The sequence below is a fragment of the Trichomycterus rosablanca genome, chromosome 1, assembly GCF_030014385.1.
Source record: "Trichomycterus rosablanca isolate fTriRos1 chromosome 1, fTriRos1.hap1, whole genome shotgun sequence".
In the NCBI taxonomy this organism is placed as follows: Eukaryota; Metazoa; Chordata; class Actinopteri; order Siluriformes; family Trichomycteridae; genus Trichomycterus; species Trichomycterus rosablanca.
The window spans coordinates 24,420,484-24,433,589 of record NC_085988.1 but is presented as its reverse complement, the minus strand read 5'-3'; the positions used below and the strand labels follow the sequence as shown (position 1 = coordinate 24,433,589).

The following is a 13,106-nucleotide window of genomic DNA, read 5'->3' as shown; positions in this document are numbered from 1 at the left end:
ATTGCAATTCACAAAAAGACTTACGCGTGTTGATAGATTAGCATTTTAGAGTTTCCCCATACATATTTATTTAAAACACAGATAAATTCAATCACGGAGAGTGCCACCGCCCTTTTATCCATTGTGTCCTTTGTACGTGCAGCTAAACCGTTTAGCATCACCTTACCCCACTTTCATTTACTTTCATTCTAACACACAAATTCTTACCACATTTTTACCAATTATGCTTTATGTGAAATGATCAATAATTTAATTAGCTTATAAGCATAATTTCGTCCGACCATCAACACCACATCTCAGAGAAAAAAAAAATCCTTCGTTTCTTGCACTGACATCCACATTGACAAATTATGATAAAATTTCTCTTTTTACAGGTTTTTCTTTATCATCAAGTTTTCATTTGAGCCTTTACTTCAGCTTTACTACGCTGGGGTCTCATTCATGTGCAGTACGGAAAATGTGCACGTTCAGGTGCAAACAAGGTCACCTGCAAAATGCTTCAATCTTGCCACCCTCGCACTGCCAATTAGAATTGTTGTTGTTAATTGTTAATAAAATAACAAAAATAATAATAATAAACAAGCATACAACATATAGGCTTAAATTAGTGTATTTTCATCAACCGCTTTATATTGGCCAGGGTCGCAGCGGGTCCGATGCCATTAACAACATAAGACTTCAAACATAACCAATTTGTATGTGTAAATGTGTGTAACTATATATAATACAAGTGTATATAACGAATAGTTTGGCAAATGCCGTTTGATTAGCTGTTAATATAACTTTCTCTTTGACAGCTTAGGTTCTATTAGGCATGTTTAATATTAAAATAAATTATAACCCAATAAACATCACTGAATTAAATGTATGTGACGATCTACTCATTTGGTCACTTGGTCTGTTTGTGGGAGAAGCTGAGCGATTTCAAGGATTCTGCAATACCTGTAAAGGCGGGTAGACGAACGGACGAATAGTAGGTAGGTAGGTTAGAGGTAGGTAGGTAGGTAGGTAGATAGATAAATAGATAGATAGATAGATTGATAGATAGATAGATTCTTGTGAATTGTGGGGTGTACACTCAGATAGTACAGTGAAAAATTGTTAATATATTCGATGTTGTTTATCAATAAGGATGTTTAATATTTGCAATTTAGAATAACTGATATACACATGTATTCAGTCAACTAGTATAAAAGAGCAATGGAGAAGAAACAGCTTAATTCATTCATTTCTAGCCATGCTGACATTTAGCAGAGTCTGTCTGATGTGTTTACACTCTTTTGAAACAGAAGAAGTACAATGCACACCTGTAATCTTTTCAGTTACACACATCAGTGGACATTCAAAGACTTCACCTTTTCAGTGCTCAGTCATTTTCTGTCAACAAGCTCCCCACACAAACAAGCACAGGCATGGAACACACACACACACACACACACACACATGCATATACCCCTCTCCACACACACAGCTAATTGCTTTTACCAACATACTTTATATTTATCTCTGCCTCTACTTAGACTGGTGCCTGCTGGCCTTATGGCATTCTCATGCATCAGTGACAGTCTATGTGGTAATGCTTTCTTGAAAAAAGTCTAGCAAAAATAATTACAATTTTAATTATTATTTTTACTGAATTGTTCAAATGATCTTACAGAAAACAGCATTTGCCTGACCTTCCGACTTTTTTTTCATTGCTCCATTGTCCATTTTGATGCATGTGGGCTTTCAATGGTAGACAGGCTTTTTGAATGGGCTAAGACAATGCAGCCCCAAACACAGAAAGGTTTGATGTACTGTGTGTGATCTGCAATTTGAAAGATAATACCTGTTGGCAGTTTGTGACTGAACACATTCCAATATGGCAAGCTGCTTAGAACGTATGCAACAACCGAGTTCTTGAAAGTAGAGAAAAAAATAGGAAAACCAGATCAAGCCAAAGATGAAAATGAGTGAGCAGCACTTCACCCCACCAACAGTGCTCAGTATGGGTCCATACATGGGGCCCGGTCAGACAAGTTTTGCAATGCCAAGTGGGTTTCAACAAAAAGATTTAGGGTGCTGCATCTAAACCAACAGAAAACTGGAACAGATCAAGCCCAGCATTGATGGAAGGCTGGCCCATTTAAAAACTAGGTTTGTTAAAGCCTGTCCGTTCAATCATAATTCATTTCTTTAAAATATAAAAACTACTCCATTACTGTCTCTTAGACATTTATTAGACTGTACATGGCATCCAAATTTTATGCCATACAACAAGACATTGTATATTCTTTATGTGCATGTAGGTTATTCAGTATACACCGATCAGCCATCACATTAAAACCCACCTCCTTGTTTTTACACTCACTGTCCATTTTATCAGCTCCACTTACCATATAGAAGCACTTCGTAGTTCTATAATTACTGACTGTAGTCCATCTGTTTCTCTGCATGGTCTCAATGGTCAGGACTCTCCCAGGACCACTACAGAGTAGGTATTATTTGGGTGGTGGTTCATTCTCAGCACTGCAGTGACACTGACATGGTGGTGGTGTTAGTGTGTGTTGTGCTGGTATGAGTGGATAAGACACAGCAGCGCTGCTGGAGTTTTTAAATACCGTGTCCACTCACTGTCCACTTTATAAGACACTCCTACCTAGTTGGTCCACCTTGTAGATGTAAAGTCAGAGACCATTGAAGAACAGCATGAAAGGGGGCTAACAAAGCATGCAGAGAAACAGATGGACTACAGTCAGTAATTGTAGAACTACAAAGTGCGTCTATATGGTAAGTGGGGCTGATAAAATGGACAGTGAGTGTAGAAACAAGGAGGTGGTTTTAATGGTATGGCTGATCGGTGTATGTGTACTAACAAAGTTAGTATAAATACAGTGTACTATAGTAAACTATATTGCTTGTTCTTTTTCTTCCAGATGTTAGCCATAAAGAATGACCCCATCAAATATTTTCTTTTATATCCAGGGAGTGCAAGAAATGTCTGTCTTATTTAAGAAAAAAATTGATATAATTAGATATAAATAGTAGTTGTTTTGTTGTTTATTGTAAATAAATATTGCATACTGTTTATTCATCCATATGTGGCAGCTGCTCCAGTGTAGTTGCTGTGGATCCAGCACCACCAAGGAAATATTTGCAGCAAGGCAGGAATACCGGAAAAATGTTGTGTAGGGGGCAAAGGGGGGAGGCTACCAATATAATAAGTTGTGAAGCCATGTGTTAATCCATGAGCACCCTTTGCTGCTTCAGAGAAACTTTGACAGTCGTCTCGCCATAAGACTTTGCCCTTATGTACGTCACGTTCTTTTACGCCACCAGTCCAACATTTAGAAGAAAAATGTATGTTGACTACATTTGTTTATAGAATTTTGTTTGACTGGTACAATCCTTTAAAGGTAAAAAACGTGGTCTTGTTCTTCCATCCTGGATTCAGTTCACTAAAATGCAGTTGAAGTCAGCCCTCTATGGGTGTAAAGTGGTAATACAGGAGAAAAGACAAAGCTGAAAACTGAAATGGCACATGAGCATAAAAGGCAGAGGATAGCGACGATTCTACAAACACAAATACAAAAAAACTGAGTCGTCTTGTAACTGAGTCTATCTTGTATAGTAACATACCATGGTAAGACACTGAATACATTACAATGACTATTAAATCTTAGCACAGCTGGGCCATACCGAGAAGTAAAGATGGAAATCAAGTATGGGATCCTAGAGTAACTTAGCGTGGGCTGACCTCTAAATGCTGGATTTTAAATCAGTTAGTTATGGAAGTTGAACAAGGCCTTCTGAAATAACAGAAATTATTCGGTCTGAACAGATGTATTGTACAGTACTAAACAGATGTAACAATAAATAAATACCTGTACTTTGGTTTGATGCAACAAAACACATCCCAAACACAACTGCATGGTCCGTATCAGTAGTTATTTTTGTATAGTTATTGTATAGCTATATTTGCACCACAGAACATTAAGTAAAAACGAACAATGACAAGCAACAAGCATGCAATAGATGCAATAGACAAGCATGTGATCCTAAAATGATTTTTCCTGATACATGTCAGTCATCTAAAGACAATAAAAATACATTTACATTTTTGGTATCTAGCAGATGCTTTTATTCAAAGCGACTTACAGTATACAGTCCAAGGGCCCAACAGTGGCAACCTGGCAGTGGTGGGGTTTGAACCAGCAACCTTCAGCAATCGAGATTTCTAGCATGTCAGATATCTGATCTGAGTTGCACGCCTGGCAGTGAGTGCTATGTCGAACAGCCAATGAGAACGCAAGATATGGTGTGAGGGGAAACACCGGGGAGGAGAGTAAACAGGTGGGACAGGGGCATAATATAGTTTATATCAGAATACACACGTCTTACAGTATTTCTGACTTGAACGTTCGCTACAAAACACCAACGTTGCATTGCAAAAATATTAATTAACCTCCAACTTACTATATTTAAACCTGCTAACTAGTCCAGTACCTTAATTGCTAGGCTTCAAACAAAAGACCATTTTAATAATGCTTCAAACTAGAGATGCATGAGTCCCGATACTCGTACTCGTACTCGCACTCGCAAATGAGGCTCCGATACTAAACATCCGATACCTTGTGCCTTTTTTTTACTTCTAAAACTAAAGCAATTCATTTTTCACCCACGGGAGACAGATTGAATTATTCTCACTGACCACGCTCACACGCACGTTTAATGTTATTTAGTTCCGTTTGAAAAAAAACAAAAACCTTCAAAATAGAGCTAACAGCGAAGATGACCGGTTACAAAAGCAGCGACCGCTGTTATAGGACGTGTGTGTGTGTCTTTAATACTCTGTTCACAGTGTCGATACAAGTAATTCAGGAGTCGACTCATTTTAAGCTTCTTTTCTCAGTCATCTCTCCGTGTTTACTGTTATAATGAATGATGCGGTTGTAAATAAACACCAACTACTACAGAACATTTTGTGTGACTCGCTTACATTATAAAGCTCAGGCTTAATTATACTGGTTATTATCACAGAGCGGGAGCCGACTCAGAGTCGTTTACGATTTACCGAGGTGAACCACGAATGTACAGTATGTGCTGATAGAATCGGCTCAGATGGGATCGGACTGTATTATCCTTTTAAAGTAAATATTTAAATCAGCAGAATCGCATCGCATGTATGATGTGCACAACGTTAATTACGTGCGTTTATTAATGAACGTTAACGTTAGCTTGTCAGAAGCTTTCTCAATGATGTCTGTGCGGTGTTTTTTTTTTTTTTTACAATTAGTGATGGCAACCCAAGCAACTGTTCCACTGCACTATTTTACACTAAAAACTACACTATTCCATAATGCTCCAGATTGCATCATTCTAAATAGGTATCGGTATCGGCGAGTACAAAAATACATGTACTTGTACTCGTACTCGGTTTGGAAAAAATGGTATCGATGCATCCCTACTTCAAACCATAGACATCCAAAAGTTACATCCAAAAGAGATCCAAAAGATCATAACATGATTATGCTCAGACCACCTGCCCCCCCCCCCCCCCCCCCCCCCCCCCCCACAAAAAAAAAGTAATTAAGAAAATATATTTTCTATGCAGCTCTCACTGACCATGATTTGCCAAATAAATAAAATAAATGTACAAATAACAAAGAAATCTTTATATGTTTTAACCAGAAAAAACAAGGCACAAAAACAAATGCAAGCCACCTTGACTTCTAAGTACTTTATATTAGCTTTATTTGGGATGAACAGTAAAAGAGCTGGTTCAGCTAGGCTTAAATGACATACTAAGGAAAAACTGGATGGTACACTAAACAAAGAAACTTTCAAAATGGAAATAAATCATGTATTATGTCTTACAGAAAAGAATGTCAATTATTAACAATCTGGCAACAGACTCTAAAATAATATAATAATGTAATAAATCACACTGTTAACAGTTATCTAAAATCCACTGGCTAAAAACTGCTATTTTGTACTCCAAAATAATATAATAATGTAATGAATCACAGTTTAACAGCTTAAAAGATTTAATATAATAATGTAATAAATCACACTGTTTAACAGTTATCTAAATCCACTGGCTTAAAACTGCTATTTTGTACTCCAAATCCCCCAAATAAGGGGGGCAGGAAATGTATGTCAAAGCTGCTTAAAAGCTGCTATAGCATCTGCTGGAGAGGAACATCATGTGCACATGGGGGGGTGCATCAAAGCCATAAGTGTGGGAGAAGCCTTCCACAACCCTGTAATACCTCTTTAGACTGTATGTTTATTCATGCTGCCAAATTGTTTCATACAGGCTGGGATTGTAAAGCTTGGCCTTGATAACTGGACAGTGGACAATGATATATAACACAGCAGACAAGAATTACATCGCTGTAACTGCTTAAAAGATTTGTGCTTGAAGTGAAGCAGACCTTGTCCCAGGCAGTAAGACAACTCATGTAAAAGACTATCACTGAATGATAGTAAATTGTGCCAAAGACTATAAAATGTGTTTGCAGAATATGCCTAGTTAAATGCTATGTTTGGACTTTTACTCGACTATGCTTACTGGGGGTGCACCTAATAATGAAGTGTTTAATCTGGAATAACCACTTGGAATAAACAGCATTTTAAATATTGTTTTCTAGATTTGTTTCATGTTTGTTCAGCCCAAACTAACAGTCCGGTTAACTAGGAAATCTATAATTTGTGTGTGAATTCATTACTGACTAAAGGACAATGTTAAGATTTAAATGTTATATTTTTTTAAAGTGGAATTATTTTAGGTTGATCAATCAATTAAAACTCATTTATCTGCAAAATGTAAACTACTAAATCTAGTTTGTGAGGACTGGAGGAGCCGGGGGATGGTTCAGATTAAGGGGTAGAAGTGACATGCTGAGTAACAAAGCACATTTTAATAATTAGGGTCATTCTCTCTTTCTCTCCTTCTCATACTCTTTCTCTATTGCATAACATTCTTAATGTGGCAAAATAAAAAGTAACATAAACAAATACACACCTTCATGTATTTGGCTGTTTGATATTAGCCATGTGCACTGTGTAAACACAGTATATTTATTTCCATTTATGCCTAGTTCACACTACACGATTTTTGCCCTGATTTTCCCTCGGAGACTGGTCGGCGCTAGATTTGCCGGCTCGGGAGCAACTCGGCGTTCGCTATGTGTGAACTACTCAACAACTCGATCCGACCGGCTCGCCGAGCGCTCGGCGACCGGATCGAGATTTCTAGCATGTCAGATATCTGATCTGAGTTGCACGCCTGGCAGTGAGTGCTATGTCGAACAGCCAATGAGAACGCAAGATATGGTGTGAGGGGAAACACCGGGGAGGAGTGTAAACAGGTGGGACAGGGGCATAATATAGTTTATATCAGAATACACACGTTTTACAGTATTTCTGACTTGATCGTTCTCTACAAAACACCAACGTTGCATTGCAAAAATATTAATTAACCTCCAACTTACTATAGAACAATCCATACTGTTCGTGTTGCCAAATCCACTCAGATTCATTTATTTTTCCTCCTTGATTTTACGCTGCACATCAGCGCACAAACAACTTTGATCACTCGCTACTTGTTGACGTGCATTTTTGGACGTGGTATCATTAAACCTCTCGTCACTTCTCACGTTTGTTTTCGTGACAAAACGTAGTTTGGGAGACCAGAGAAGCTCGCCTGTGATTCCAGTTGGTGATTGATCGTGTAGTGTGAAACCTCCTATCACCGATCAGCCGTGTAGTGTGAAATATACACCGACTGAAAGACTCCCGAGTGCAAAAGATTCAGTCGTGTAGTGTGAACTGTACAGCGACCCGACAAATCAGAAAGTCGTGTAGTGTGAACTTGGCATTACTTGTATTAATGACATCATTCTGTTTCAGGTGACACTGTGTCTTGCACCACCTGGGTGCAATACTGGGCAATACCAAGTTCATCACAGAGAACCACACTTAACATCACATACTTCTGCAAAAAACATTAAATTTTTGAGTAGCTAATGAATTTAGAGTAGCTAATTCCCTTCTAAATGTTTGCTGGTTGGAAGACACCCAAAATACAAGGAAGAAATCTGGACAACAAGAGAACATGCCAAACTATATTTACATCATTTACATTCTCACAAACTGAAGCTGAGTGCTAGGCAGGAATACCCCAGACAGGAAGCCACCCTCCCTCTCAGACATCGTCAATCACATCTATAGCACAGCTGAGATTTAAACCTGGATCTTAGTGGTGGTGGCCTAGTGTTATAGCCCACCACCCAAGCACCAGTCATTAAAGATGAGAATTCAAGCTGGGTCCCATGTTGACCCATGTTGTTGTGTGCCATCTTCATTTAACATCTGTACCACCATGCACATTTGTCTATAAAAACAACGATTTAACACATTTTGCAGCACAGAACATGAAAATAGAAATAATATAAAATCTAAAAACAAATGTGCACCTAAATACAAATAGTAATGCACAGACACAGCATGGCAGCACAGCATATGCAGATTGTACTGTGCAGACATTGCATCAGTAAAATCTGGCTTAGAAGGCAGTTTAGGCGTGGTTAACAATAATGATGTGAAAGCTGCAAGCTCAGCATGCATGCAGAGGACTACTGCAAAACTGAATGGAAAAATACTGCCCAACCCCCCTCCTACATCCCCCTCCTTTATGCTCCTGTCTCCTTATCCTGCTCCATTCTACCTCAGAACATTTCAAGGTATTTATTGCTCCCTCTCTCCCACTTCTCCATTCCTATCCCTCATATTCCAGACACAGATCAACAGAAGTATACACAATCCAAACATACACTGAGACCAAAGTAATACTCTGGCTTTTTAAGCTAAATTGCACACCACACTGCAAGTGTGTCTGACTGAACACAGACATAACACATTAGGGACTGCTGTTGCACTTGATATCCCACCAGTCTCTTAGAAAGTCTTTTAAAACACCTCAAACACAAACCTAGTCCAACTTTGTCACTTACATATCTTTCTTTTTTTTTTTTTTTTTTTAATTGCATAAAAAACCATCAAGGCATATAGTTCAACAATCGGCTGTCTGATATGCAGCACACACAAAAGAGGAGCAAAATGAGCAAAAAGGGCAGATAAGAAATGGAAACAACACCTGTTTAAAATGGTGTTTTTACCAATGTTTACCCAAACTACACATGTTAAAAATAAAACTGTTTGCTTTATTCTGATTATTATTCTCCCCATGCATCTTTAAGAGGAGACAGGCCAGTCAAGCAAACACACTCTACAACTACAAAGCCACACTGTTGTAACTTATACAAAAGCAGAATTAGGCCTGGCATTGTCCTGCTGAATTGACATGGAGTTCCAGGGTAAAGACAACATGATGTCGTGATGGGAGCATTTGTCTCTCTGAAATACCAATATAAGCTTCTGCATTAATAGTACCTTGCTGTGAGTACGGATCCACCCATCACAGATCCAGGTTTTTGCACTTTCCTTGGTAACAGTCTGGCCAGTCCTTTTAATTTTTAGATGGTAGAATCTGTTTTTCTAAAAAACAAGCTGAAACGAGTCTTGTCTGACCACAAATGAATTTCCACTGTTTTTTGGTCCATCTAAGATGACTTTGGTCTCAAAGAACACACCCGTGTTACTATGCAAAATTAAGATTTGGCTTCCTTTTTGCATAGTAGTTTCATGTTGCATTTCTTAGCTGCTTTTGTTAACTGACAATGATCTTCTAAGGTACTCTGAGCCCATCACAGTAGCATGACGGTTTTCAAAACAATACCGCCTGAGTGCTTGATAGTCAAACACATTCAGCAGTGGTTTCTGCTCTCCCTGAATCTTTTTATGATATTATGAATTGTAGATGGTAAAAGACTTAAATATTTTTTGTAGTCCTGAGCTGAGAAACAATGTCTTTGAACTGACTGACAATTCTCTCACAAAGTTTGGCATGAAGTGATGAATCATGACCCATATTGTAAAACTGTAAAACTCAACCCTAAAACTGATTACCGCATCTGTTACCAGTTAAACTGTTATTTGTAGAACCTTCTAGAACAGTGTTACTTGTATAATTAGTACACTATCAGTCAGGGCGGCACAGTGGCTAAGTGGGTAGCACTGTCACCTCAAAGCAAGAAGGTCCTGGGTTTGATCCCCAGGTGGGGTGGTCCTGGTCCTTTCTGTGTGGCGTTTGCATGTTCTCCCCGTGGCCATGTGGGTTCCTCCGGTGCTCCGGTTTCCTCCCACAGTCCAAAAACATGCAAGTGAGGTTAATTGGAGATACAATATTGTCCAAGACTGTGTTCGATATAACCTTGTGAACTGATGAACCTTGTGTAATGAGTAACTACAGTTCCTGTCATGAATGTAACCAAAGTGTGTAAAACATGATGTTAACATCCTAATAAACAAACAAACAAACACTATCAGTCTTATATTGCCTGTCTCAACTTTTTGAGTGTGTTGCAGGCTACACATTATGCTGTTTTTATATTTTGAAAATACAATCAGATTTGTAAATGAAAACAATGAAATGTTATCTTTGTACTTTTATCAGTTCAATAAAATTTTAAGTGATTTAATGAATTAATTTTTACTTTTTTGTGTTTTTAGAAAATGCTTTTCTGGAAATTGGGTGTGTAGCAAAAGCTGCACACAACCTCTGTGACCGCACACAACATTAAAGAAGCAAATCAGGTGACAGTGCGCCTCGTAGGTCCATAACAATATAGCATGTTTAAACCAAACAGAACATTTCCTAAGACACTTTTATGTAAGTGTGTTAATGTGATAAATTAAAGCAGGATGAGTGACCAAGTATTCAGAACTAGAATACAAAACAACAGAGGTGACCATACTTTCAGCACCACAGACAGCAGACTATAGTAAGAATTCAGAACAAGAATACAGTGCTGACCACACTTTCAGCACCACAGACAGCAGATAATAATAATAATAATAATAATAATAATGTGACAGGTATACTCTAAAAGCTGAAATGTGAAGCACATTACAGCACATCAGACTAAACATCTATGCAGATACAAACAAATTTTGGATATGTTTGTTTATTAGGATTTTAACGTCATGTTTTACACTTTTGGTTACATTCATGACAGAAACAGTAGTTACTCATTACACAAGATTCATCAGTTCAAAAGTTATATCAAACACAGTCATGGACAATTTAGTATTTCCAATTTACCTCACTTGCATGTCTTTGGACTGTGGGAGGAAACCGGAGCACCAGGAGGAAACCCACACAGACACATAGAGAACATGCAAACTCCACACAGAAAGGACAAACTGCCCCATCTGGGGATTGAACCCAGGATAAGAATGTATAATAATAATAATAATAGTTATGGGAGCTTGGGTGGCACCAATAAAAATTGCAAAGTTAAATTTTGCAGAGGACAGAGATAGAACTAGTCAACAATGAAAGAAAAAATAAAGAATAAGCAAGATAAAATCAAATAACAGCCATATTCTAATACACAAGCCATATACTAAGTGTACTATAAAAAGCACCACTGAGTTGGACTAAAAGAGCCCACACCCATTGTTAAGTTTTTTCTTTTTCTTTCAGACAACAGTCTGTTTCAACAATGTAAAAAGACTGAAATAAGATTGCACTTAGCATATAGCATTATACAGTGGGGCCAAAAAGTATGTAGTCAGCCACTGATTGTGCAAGTTCTCCTACTTAGAAAGATAAGAGGTCTGTAATTTTCATCATAGGTACACTTCAACTATGAGAGACAAAATGAGAAAAAAAAATCTAGGTAATCACATTGTAGGATTTTTAAAGAATTTATTTGTAAATTATGGTGGAAAATAAGTATTTGGTCAATAACAAAAGTTCAACTCAATACTTTGTAACATAACCTTTGTTGGCAATGACAGAGGTCAAACGTTTCCTGTAAGTCTTCACCAGGTTTGCACACACTATAGCTGGTATTTTGGCCCATTCCTCCATGCAGATCTCCTCTAGAGCAGTGATATTTTGGGGCTGTCGCTGGGCAACACGGACTTTCAACTCCCTCCACAAATTTTCTATGGGGTTGAGGTCTGGAGACTGGCTAGGCCACTCCAGGACCTTGAAATGCTTTTTACGGAGCCACTCCTTCGTTGCCCGAGCGGTGTGTTTGGGATCATTGTCACACTGGAAGACCCAGCCACGTTCCATCTTCAATGCTCTCACTGATTGAAGGAGGTTTTGGCTTAAAAGACGATACATGGCCCCGTTCATTCTTCCCTTAACACGGATCAGCCGCCCTGTCCCCTTTGCAGAAAAACAGCCCCAAAGCATGATGTTTCCACCCCCATGCTTCACAGTAGGTATGGTGTTCTTGGGATGCAACTCAGCATTCTTCTTCCTCCAAACACGACGAGTTGAGTTTTTACCAAAAAGTTTCATTTTGGTTTCATCTGACCACATGATATTCTCCCAATCCTCTTCTGGATCATCCATATGCTCTCTGGCAAACTTCAGACGGGCCTGGACATGTACTGGCTTAAGCAGGGGGACACGCCTGGCACTGCAGGATTTGAGTCCCTCTCGGCGTAGTGTGTCACTGATGGTAGCCTTTGTTACTTTGGTCCCAGCTCTCTGCAGGTCATTCATCATGTCCCTCCATGTAGTTCTGGGATTTTTGCTCATCGTTCTCATGATCATTTTGACCCCACGGGATGAGATCTTGCGTGGGGCCCCAGATCGAGGGAGATTATCAATGGTCTTGTATGTCTTCCATTTTTTTACAATTGCTCCCACAGTTGATTTATTCACACCAACCTGCTTGCCTATTGTAGATTCACTCTTCCCAGCCTGGTGCAGGTCTACAATTTTCTTCCTGGTGTCCTTCGACAGCTCTTTGGTCTTAGCCATGGTTGAGTTTGGAGTCTGACTGTTTGAGGCTGTGGACAGGTGTCTTTTATACAGATAACGAGGTCAAACAGGTGCCATTAATACAGGTAACGAGTGGAGGACAGAAGAGCTTCTTAAAGAAGACGTTACAGGTCTGTGAGAGCCAGAAATCTTGCTTGTTTGTGGGTGACCAAATACTTATTTTCCACCATAATTTACAAATAAATTCTTTAAAAAT

At 38.7% G+C, this 13,106-nt stretch overlaps 1 protein-coding gene across 2 annotated transcripts in view; it reads right to left on the bottom strand.

Moving 5' to 3' along the window:
• The window catches only part of LOC134309135 (protocadherin alpha-C2-like), a 52,024-nt gene that overhangs the window by 18,710 nt on the left and 20,208 nt on the right, over positions 1 to 13,106 (bottom strand). The window lies entirely within an intron of this gene.